The 9306-nt window shown below is 45.0% G+C and overlaps 1 pseudogene; it reads left to right on the top strand.

Annotated features, from left to right (window-relative positions):
* The first annotated feature begins 5488 nt into the window (after positions 1 to 5488).
* Positions 5489 to 7817, top strand: LOC100404285 (ATP-dependent RNA helicase DDX18 pseudogene; annotated as a pseudogene).
* Positions 7818 to 9306: the final 1489 nt, after the last annotated feature.

Raw genomic sequence — 9306 nt, 5'->3', positions numbered from 1 at the left:
CCAGATGACCCCTTAAATCTTTTTTCTTTTTTTCTGAGATGGAGTGTCGCTCTGTGCCCAGGTTGGAGTGCAATGGCACAATCTTGGCTCACTGCAATCTCCACTTCCTGAGTTCCAGCAATTCCCCTGCCTCAGCCTCCCAAGTAGCTGGGACTTCAGGTGCCTGCCACCACATCCAGCTAATATTTTTTGGTACTTTTAGTAGAGACAGGGTTTCACCATGTTGGCCAGGATGGTCTCCATCTCCTGACATCACGATCCACCCACCTCAGCCTCCCAAAGTGCTGGGATTACAGGCCTGAATCACTATGCCCAGCCCCCTTAAATCTTTTTGATTTAAAAAAGCCTCCTGAAAAAAAAAAGCCAGTCGTGGTGGCTCAGGCCTGTAATCTTAGCACTTTGGGAGGCTGAGGCGGGTGAATCACCTGAGGTTAGGAGTTCAAGACCAGCCTGGTAAACATGGTGAAACCCTGTCTTAAAAAAAGTAATAAAAATAAAAAATAAAATAAATTAAAAAGCCTCCTGGGTTCCAGCAATTCTCCTGCCTCAGGCTTCTGAGTAGCTGAGATTACAGGTGTGTGCCTCCACGCCTAGCTAATTTTTTTATTTTTATTTTTAGTAGAGATGGGGTTTCACCATGTTCGTCAGGCTGGTCTTAAACTCCTGACATGATTCGCCCACCTTGGCCTCCCAAAGTGTTGGGATTACAGGTGTAAGTAATCTTGCCCATTTTTTTTTTTGGATTACGGGTGTAAGTAACCTTGCCCATTTTTTTTTTTTTTTTTTGGATTACGGGTGTAAGTAACCTTGCCCATTTTTTTTTTGAAATAGGATCTTTCTCTGTCATCCCGACTAGAGTGTACTCTCTGTTACCTAAGCTGGAGTGCAGAGGGGAAGTCATAGCTCACTGCAGCTTCCACCTCCTGGGTTCAAGCAATCTTCCCACCTCAGCCTCCTGAGTTGCTGGGACCATAGGCGTGTGTCAGCGAACCTGGCTAATTTTATTTTTGTTGAGATGGAGTCTCGCTGTGTCACCCAGGCTGGAGTGCAGTGAGGCAGTCTCAGCTCACTTAAATCTCTACCTCCCCAGTTCTAGTGATTCTCCTGCCTTGACCTCCCTAGCAGCTGGGACTACAGGCACAGGCCACCAAGTCTGGTTTATATTTGTATTTTTAGTAGAGATGGTTTTGCCATGTTACCCAGGCTGGTCTCTAACTCCTGAGCTCAAATAATCCTCCCACCTCTGAGTCCCAAAGAGCTAGTATTACAGGCGTGAGCCACCATGCACAGCCTAATTTTTTTATTTTTTGTAGAGATGGGATCTTGCTAGGTTGCCCAAGCTAAGAGCTTTGGCTCTATTTCTGAAAAATATGGGTATAGGACATAGGAGCCAGCCTTCTACTGCCTTCATCCCTCCTCCCACCTTCCCGGAAGCTGAAGCAGGAGTGCAGATGCAGTGGGTCTTTGTCAAGCAGATGCAGTTCCCACAGCCTTCACCCCACCCCACTTTACCTGGGCTGTTACCTGAGTCTCTGCTGGCAGCAGCAGTGGCTACAGAACGAGGCACCCAGCACCATTGAGGCCACACCAACGCTCTCCACCCCCAGCAGCACAAAGAGGAGTCCTGGGTTGGGGGAAAAGGGATGGTCTAAGCAGGAGGGTGGGGGCAGTGATGGGGGAGGAAATCACTGCAGGAGGAAGATGCTGGGGGAGGAACACAGGTCAAGGCCCATCTGGGAAGTTTGGGGTTGGGTTTCGTTTCTGTGGGGGGTCATCTACAGACAAGAAATCTATGTTCTAGGAGGGTGTAAGTGTTCAAAGGGGGATGTAAGTGTTCCTCCTTCTGCCAGGCTTTGTGGTTTCAGGCAGGTGTTTACTCTGAACCTGTTTCCTCTTCTGAAAAATGAGGCTCAGCAGGGCACGGTGACTCACGCCTACAATCTGAGCACTTTGGGAGGCCGAGGCAAGAGGATCACTTGAGGTCAGGAGTTCGAGACCAGCCTAGGCAACATGGTGAAACCCTGTCTCTACTAAAAAGATAAAAATTAGCTGGGAGTAGTGGTGTGCACCTGTAATCCCAGCTATTCAGAAGGCTGAGGCAAGAGAATCGCTGGAATCCAGGAGGCAGAGGCTGTAGTGAGCCAAGATTGTGCCACTGCACTCCAGCCTGGGTAACAGAGTAAGACTCTGTCTCAAAAAAAAAGGCAAGGGGGGTTGGGAGTTGGGGAGAGATAACATGGGGAGAAGTGCCAGATATAGGTGATGGGGAGGAAAGCAGCAAATCACACTGCCATGTGTGTACCTATGCAACAATCTTGCATGTTCTTCACATGTACCCTAAAACGTAATATGCAATTAAAAAAAGAAAGAAAAATGAGGCTTACTGTTCCTGTCTGGTTGGGTAATTGTGGAAAACTGCCAGCTCGGACTTGTTATCATGAGCTCCGCCATCTTTGTCCTGGGGCTCCTGTTCAGTTGTTGTTTTGTTTGAGCATGAACTCTGAGCCACACCATTTTACAGATGGGGAAACTGAGGCTCAAAGTGCCTAAGTCTCTTGGGGAGGTTCCCCTACCCAGGAGGCAGACAAGACCAACTTTGAACAAAACCCTTTCTCACTTGAGCTCAGAGAAGGTAACACTTAGGTTACTTGAGCACTTACTATGTCCAGGCCCTGTGCTAAGCACTGCTTTGTTGTTGCTGTGTGTTTTTCTGGAGACAGGGTCTCTCTGTATCACCCAGGCTGGAGTGCAGTAGCAAAATCATAGCTCACTGCAGTCAACAAATCCTGGGCTTAAGCAATCCTCCCACCTCAGCTACTCGAGTAGCTGGGACTATGGGTGCATGCCACCATGCCTGGGTAATTTTAGAATTTTTTGTAGAGATAGGATCTTGCTGTGTTGGCCAAGCTGGTCTTGAACTCCTGGCCTCAAGCAATCCTCCTGCCTTGGCCTCCCAAAGTACTGAGATAGCAGGCATCAGCCACTGCACTTGGATTATAGTACTTTAGCTATAACCCCTCTAAAGTCACTTAGCCTGATGAGGAAACACTATTCACTGTATTTTGACAGCAGAGGGAACAGGCACAGAGAGGTCAAGTCACTTGCTCAAGGTCACACAGCAAGTAAATGAAACAGAGGCTTGAATCTAGGTTTGTATAATTTACAGGAACCCCAGCCTAAAGGCTGCAAATGCCCCAATTAAGATAAGGTCCAGGACCCCAACCCCCTCCTGTTACAGCTTCTGAGGTTAGGAGTTGATCTCTGGGGGCTACCAAGCTTCTGTTCAGGGTTGGAGGGGGTGGGGAAGTCAGCTGTGTGAGGCTGAACCCATGCAGGCTACCCGCTCTCTCAAGCTGCCAATGCACAGCCTGACGCCTCCACCACCCTGCCTCCTCTAATTGCTAATTGGCCCCTTTGACATTGGAGGGGTGGGGGAAGGTAGGTAAGACATCCATAACACACCCCTTCCTTGAGGCAGGCACTTGTCCCTGCCAGCAGGCTGGTCCTACCAGCTGGAGAGGAATGGGCATCCTAGGAGCTGGGAGCTGGGAGCTCCCTTCTGCCAGAGGGGGCTGGGCAAATGCCCAGGGCCCACAGGAACCCCTCACAGAGCAGGAGGGAAAGGCTGGATCCCCTTGGGTTTGTTAATTCTGCCCAGGGTGAGTCTATAAGTGGTGACAAGGCAAAGTGAGGAGTGCATAGGCTGCAGCCCTGCCTAGTGAATAGTACTAGACATGTCTTGGCTCTCTTTGGCCTCACCTGCCTCATCTGTAAAATGAGTAAACTGCCTTTGCTGATATGGAGTTTCTTCCAACTTTGAGAGTCCATGGCTTCTTTGTAAGAGGGAGTCTAACTCTGTGGCCCAGGCTGGAGTGCACTGCTGTGATCTCAGCTCACTGCAACCTCCACCTCCCAGGTTCAAGCAATACTCCTGCCTTAACTTCCCGAGTAACTTGGATTATAGTCTCGCACCACCACACCAGGCTAATTTTTGTGTTTTTAGTAGAGAGGGGGGTTTCATCATGTTGGCTAGGCTGGTCTTGAACCCCAGACCTCAGGTGATTCACCCACCTTGGCCTTCCAAAGTGCTGGAATTACAGGCATGAGCTACTGCACCCAGCCAATGGCTTGTCTAGAGACAAGATATCGCTCTGTTGCCCAGGCTGGAGTGCAGTGGTGTGCTCATAGCTGACTGCAGCCACCAACTCCTGGGCTCAAGTGATCCTATTCCCTTAGCCTCCCAAAGTGCTGGGACTACAAGCAACAGCCACTGTGCCTGGCTGATGACTTTCACATTCTGGATTCTATAATTCTAGAATTCTGTTTATTTGTTCGTTTGTTTGTTTACTGGAGACAGTCTCACTCTCTCACCAGGCTGCAGTGCAGTTGCATGATCTTCGCTTACTGCAATCTCTGCCTTTCAGGTTCAAGTGATTCTGCCTCAGCCTTCCAGAGTAGCTGGGACTACAGGTGCACACCACCACACCCAGCTAATTATTTTATTTGTAGTAGAGACAGTTTCACCATGTTTGCCAGGATGGTCTCAGTCTCCTGACCTCGTGATCTGCCCATCTTGGCCTCCCAAATTGTTGGGATTACAGGTGTGTGCCACCGTGCCCAGCCAGGATTCTGTTTTTAAACAGTCTAAAATTCCAAAATTCTGGCCAGGCATGGTGGTGCATGCCTGTAATCCCAGCCCTTTGGGAGGACAAATCAGGCAGATCACCTGAGGTCAGGAGTTCAAGGCCATCCTGGCCAACATGGTGAAACCCCATATCTACTAGAAGTACAGAAAAATTGGCCAGGCATGGTGGCTCATGCCTATAATCCCAGCATTTTGGGGGCCGAGGTGGGCAGATCACTTGAGGTTGGGAGTTCCAGACCAGACTGATCAACATGGTGAAACCCTGTCTCAAAATAGATAAATGAATGAAGGAATGAATGAAAGAATGAAGAAATAAATAAAAAATTAGCTGGGCATGGTGGCCAAACCTGTAATCCCAGCTACTTGAGAGGCTGAGGCAGGAGAATTGCTTGAACCTGGGAGGCAGAGGTTGCGTGAGCCAAGATCATGCCATTGCACTCCAGCCTGGACAACAAGAGTGAAACTCCATCTAAAAAAAATTGATATGATGAATTAAGGCTTTTATGTTTCTTGGAGTTACAGATTCAAGAGTCTTAAGATTCTTGTCAGGCAATGTTGCTCACATCTGTAATCCCATCACTTTGGGAGGCCAAACCATGTGGATTACCTAAGATCAGAAGTTTGAGACCAGCCTGGCCAACACGGTGACACTCCATCTCTATGAAAAATACAAAAATTATCAGGCATGGTGGTGAGCACTTGGAATCCCAGCTACTTGAGAGGCTGAGGCAAGAGAATCTCTTGAACGTGGAGGTGGAGTTGCTGTGAGCCAAGATAGTGCCACTGTACTCCAAAGCCTGAATGAAAGAACAAGACTCTGTCTTAAAAAAAAATTTGGTACGTGCTTCTTGGACACCATGTCTCACCTGCCGATGAAACTCCTGCGCAGGAAGATCAAGAAGCGGAACCTCAAATTGCGGCAGCAGAACCTAAAGTTGCAGCAGTGGAACCTGAAGTTGCAGGGGGCCTCAAATCTGACCCTATCGGAAACTGAAAATGGAGATGTGTCTGAAGAAACAATGGGAGGTAGAAAGGTTAAAAAATCAAAACATTCTATGAATGTGGGCTTCTCAGAAGCCCAAAATGGAGATGTGTCTCAAGAAGCAGTGGAAAATATAAAAGTTAAAAAATCTTCCCAGAAATCCACCGTCTTAACCAATGGGGAAGGAGCAATGCAGTCTCCCAATTCAGTATTGAAAAAGAAAAAGAAGAAGAAAAAGAGAAAACTGGTGAATGATGCTGGGCCTGATACAAAAAAAGCAAAAACCAGAAACAAAGGGGAATCTGAAGATGAAAGTGCTGAGATTCCTAAAGAAACAGAAAATAATGTGGAGAAGCCAAATAATGATGAAGATGACAGTGAGGTGCCCAGCCTGCCCCTGGGACTGACAGGAGCTTTTGAGGATACTTCATTTGCTTCTCTATCTAATCTTGTCAATGAAAACACTCTGAAGGCAATAAAAGAAATGGGTTTTACAAACATGACTGAAATTCAGCATAAAAGTATAAGACCACTTCTGGAAGGCAGGGATCTTCTAGCAGCTGCAAAAACAGGAAGTGGTAAAACCCTAGCTTTTCTCATCCCTGCAGTTGAACACATTGTTAAGTTAAAGTTCATGCCCAGGAATGGAACAGGAGTCCTTATTCTCTCACCTACTAGAGAACTAGCCATGCAAACTTTTGGTGTACTTAAGGAGCTAATGACTCACCACGTGCATACCTATGGGTTGATAATGGGTGGTAGTAACAGATCTGTGGAAGCACAGAATCTTGTTAATGGGATCAACATCATTGTGGCCACACCAGGCCGTCTGCTGGACCATATGCAGAATACCCCAGGGTTTATGTATAAGAACCTGCAGTGTCTCGTTATTGATGAAGCTGATCGTATCTTGGATGTTGGGTTTGAAGAGGAATTAAAGCAAATTATTAAACTTTTGCCAACACGTAGACAGACTATGCTCTTTTCTGCCACCCAAACTTGAAAAGTTGAAGATCTGGCAAGGATTTCTCTGAAAAAGGAGCCATTGTATGTTGGTGTTGATGATGATAAAGCTAATGCAACAGTGGATGGTCTTGAACAGGGGTATGTTGTTTGTCCTTCTGAAAAGAGATTCCTTCTGCTCTTTACATTCCTTAAGAAGAACCGAAAGAAGAAACTTATGGTCTTCTTTTCATCTTGTATGTCCGTGAAATACCACTATGAGTTGCTGAATTACATTGATTTACCCGTCTTGGCCATTCATGGAAAGCAGAAGCAAAACAAGCATACAACCACATTCTTCCAGTTCTGCAATGCAGATTCAGGAACACTGTTGTGTACAGATGTGGCAACAAGAGGGCTGGACATTCCCGAAGTCGACTGGATTGTTCAGTATGACCCCCCCCCCGATGATCCTAAGGAATATATTCATTGTGTAGGTAGAACAGCCAGAGGCCTAAATGGGAGAGGGCATGCCTTGCTCATTTTGCGTCCAGAAGAATTGGGTTTTCTTCACTATTTGAAACAATCCAAGGTTCCATTAAGTGAATTTGAATTTTCCTGGTCTAAAATTTCTGACATTCAGTCCCAGCTTGAGAAATTGATTGAAAAGAACTACTTTCTTCATAGGTCAGCCCAGGAAGCATATAAGTCGTACATACGTGCCTATGATTCCCATTCTCTGAAGCAGAACTTTAATGTTAATAACTTAAATTTGCCTCAGGATGCTCTGTCATTTGGTTTCAAGGTGCCTCCCTTTGTTGATTTGAATGTCAACAGCAATGAAGGCAAGCAGAAAAAGCGAGGAGGCAGTGGCGGATTTGGCTACCAGAAAACCAAAAAAGTTGAAAAATCCAAAATCTTTAAACATATTAGCAAGAAATCGTCCGACAGCAGGCAGTTTTCTCACTGAAGACATGCCTTTCTTTCATCTTGAATAACTTTGTCCTAAATTAAATTTTTTTTACCACTTGATTTAACAGAATTTTTGTAGCCTTTAGAATTTGGACTTCGTTAACAAGAGTATAAATTGACTTGGGTTGCAAGCACTGAGCACTGTTCCTTCTATCAAGTCTCTCTTTTATTTTTGAGATACAAAACAGGCATTGTTTTCTTGGTTGCCCAAGGGCAGAGCAAAGAATATCTGGTCTTTCTTATGAAAAGATCAACAAAATAGACCACTAGCCAGATTGATTAAAAATAAAAGAGAGAACAACCAAATAGATGCAATAAAAGATGATAAAGGGGAAATCACAACAGATTCCACAGAAATTCAAACCATCATCAGAGAATATTACGAACAACTCTATGCACACAAACTAGTAAACCTGGAAGAAATGGATAATTTCCTGGACTCCTGTGTCCTCATAAGCCTAAACCAGGAGGAAGCTGAAACTATGAATAGACCAATAACAAGGTCAGAAGTCGAGGCAGCAATTAAGAGCCTACCACTCAAAAAAATCCCAGGTTCAGACAGGTTCACAGCCGAATTATACCAGACACACAAAAAGGAGTTGGTACCATTCTTTCTAAAACTATTTCAAACAATCCAAAAAGAGGGAATCCTTCCCAAATCATTTTACAAGACCAACATCATTCTGATACCAAAACCCGGCAGAGACCCAACAAGAAAAGAAAACTTCAGGCCAATATCCATGATGAACATAGATGCAAAAATCTTCAATAAAATATTGGCAAGCCGATTGCAATAGCAAATCAAAAAACTTATCCAACATGATCAAGTAGGATTCATCCCGGGGATGCAAGGCTGGTTCAGCATACGCAAGTCTATAAACGTAATTCACCACATAAACAGAACCAAAAACAAAAACCACATGATTATCTCAATTGACGCAGAGAAGGCATTCGACAAAATTCAACAGCCCTTTATGCTAAAAACCCTCAATAAACTCGGGATCGATGGAACGTATCTCAAAGTAATAAAAGCTATTTATGAAAAACCAACAGCCAATATCATACCGAATGAACAAAAACTAGAAGCGTTCCCTTTGAAATCCGGCACTAGACAAGGATGCCCTCTTTCACCACTCCTATTCAATATAATACTGGAAGATCTAGCCAGAGCAATCAGGCAAGAAAAAGAAATAAAGGGTATTCAAATAGGAAAGGTGGAAGCCAAATGGTCTCTATTTGCAGACGACATGATAGTATACCTAGAAGACCCCATCGCCTCAGCCCAAAAACTCCTGAAACTGATAAGCAACTTCAGCAAAGTCTCAGGATATAAAATCAATGTGCAAAAATTACAAGCATTCGTCTACACCAATAACAGACTTAAAGAAAGCCAAATCAAGAATGAACTGCCATTCAAAATTGCTACAAAAAGAATAAAATACCTTGGAATACAACTCACAAGGAACATAAGGGACCTCTTCAAGGAGAACTACAAACCACTGCTCAACGAAATCAGAGAGGACACAAACAGATGGAGAAACATTCCATGTTCATGGTTAGGAAGAATTAATATCGTGAAAATGGCTATACTGCCCAAATTAATTTACAGAATCAACGCTATCCCCATCAAGCTACCATTGACTTTCTTCACAGAACTGGAAAAAACCACCATGAACTTCATATGGAACCAAAAGAGAGCCCGCATAGCCAAGTCAATTCTAAGCAAAAAGAACACAGCGTGGGGCATCACACTACCGGATTTCAA

The sequence above is a fragment of the Callithrix jacchus genome, chromosome 2, assembly GCF_049354715.1.
Source record: "Callithrix jacchus isolate 240 chromosome 2, calJac240_pri, whole genome shotgun sequence".
Lineage (NCBI taxonomy): Eukaryota > Metazoa > Chordata > Mammalia > Primates > Cebidae > Callithrix > Callithrix jacchus.
Note: the sequence above shows the minus strand (reverse complement) of the source record. Positions and strands in the feature narration are given on the sequence as shown.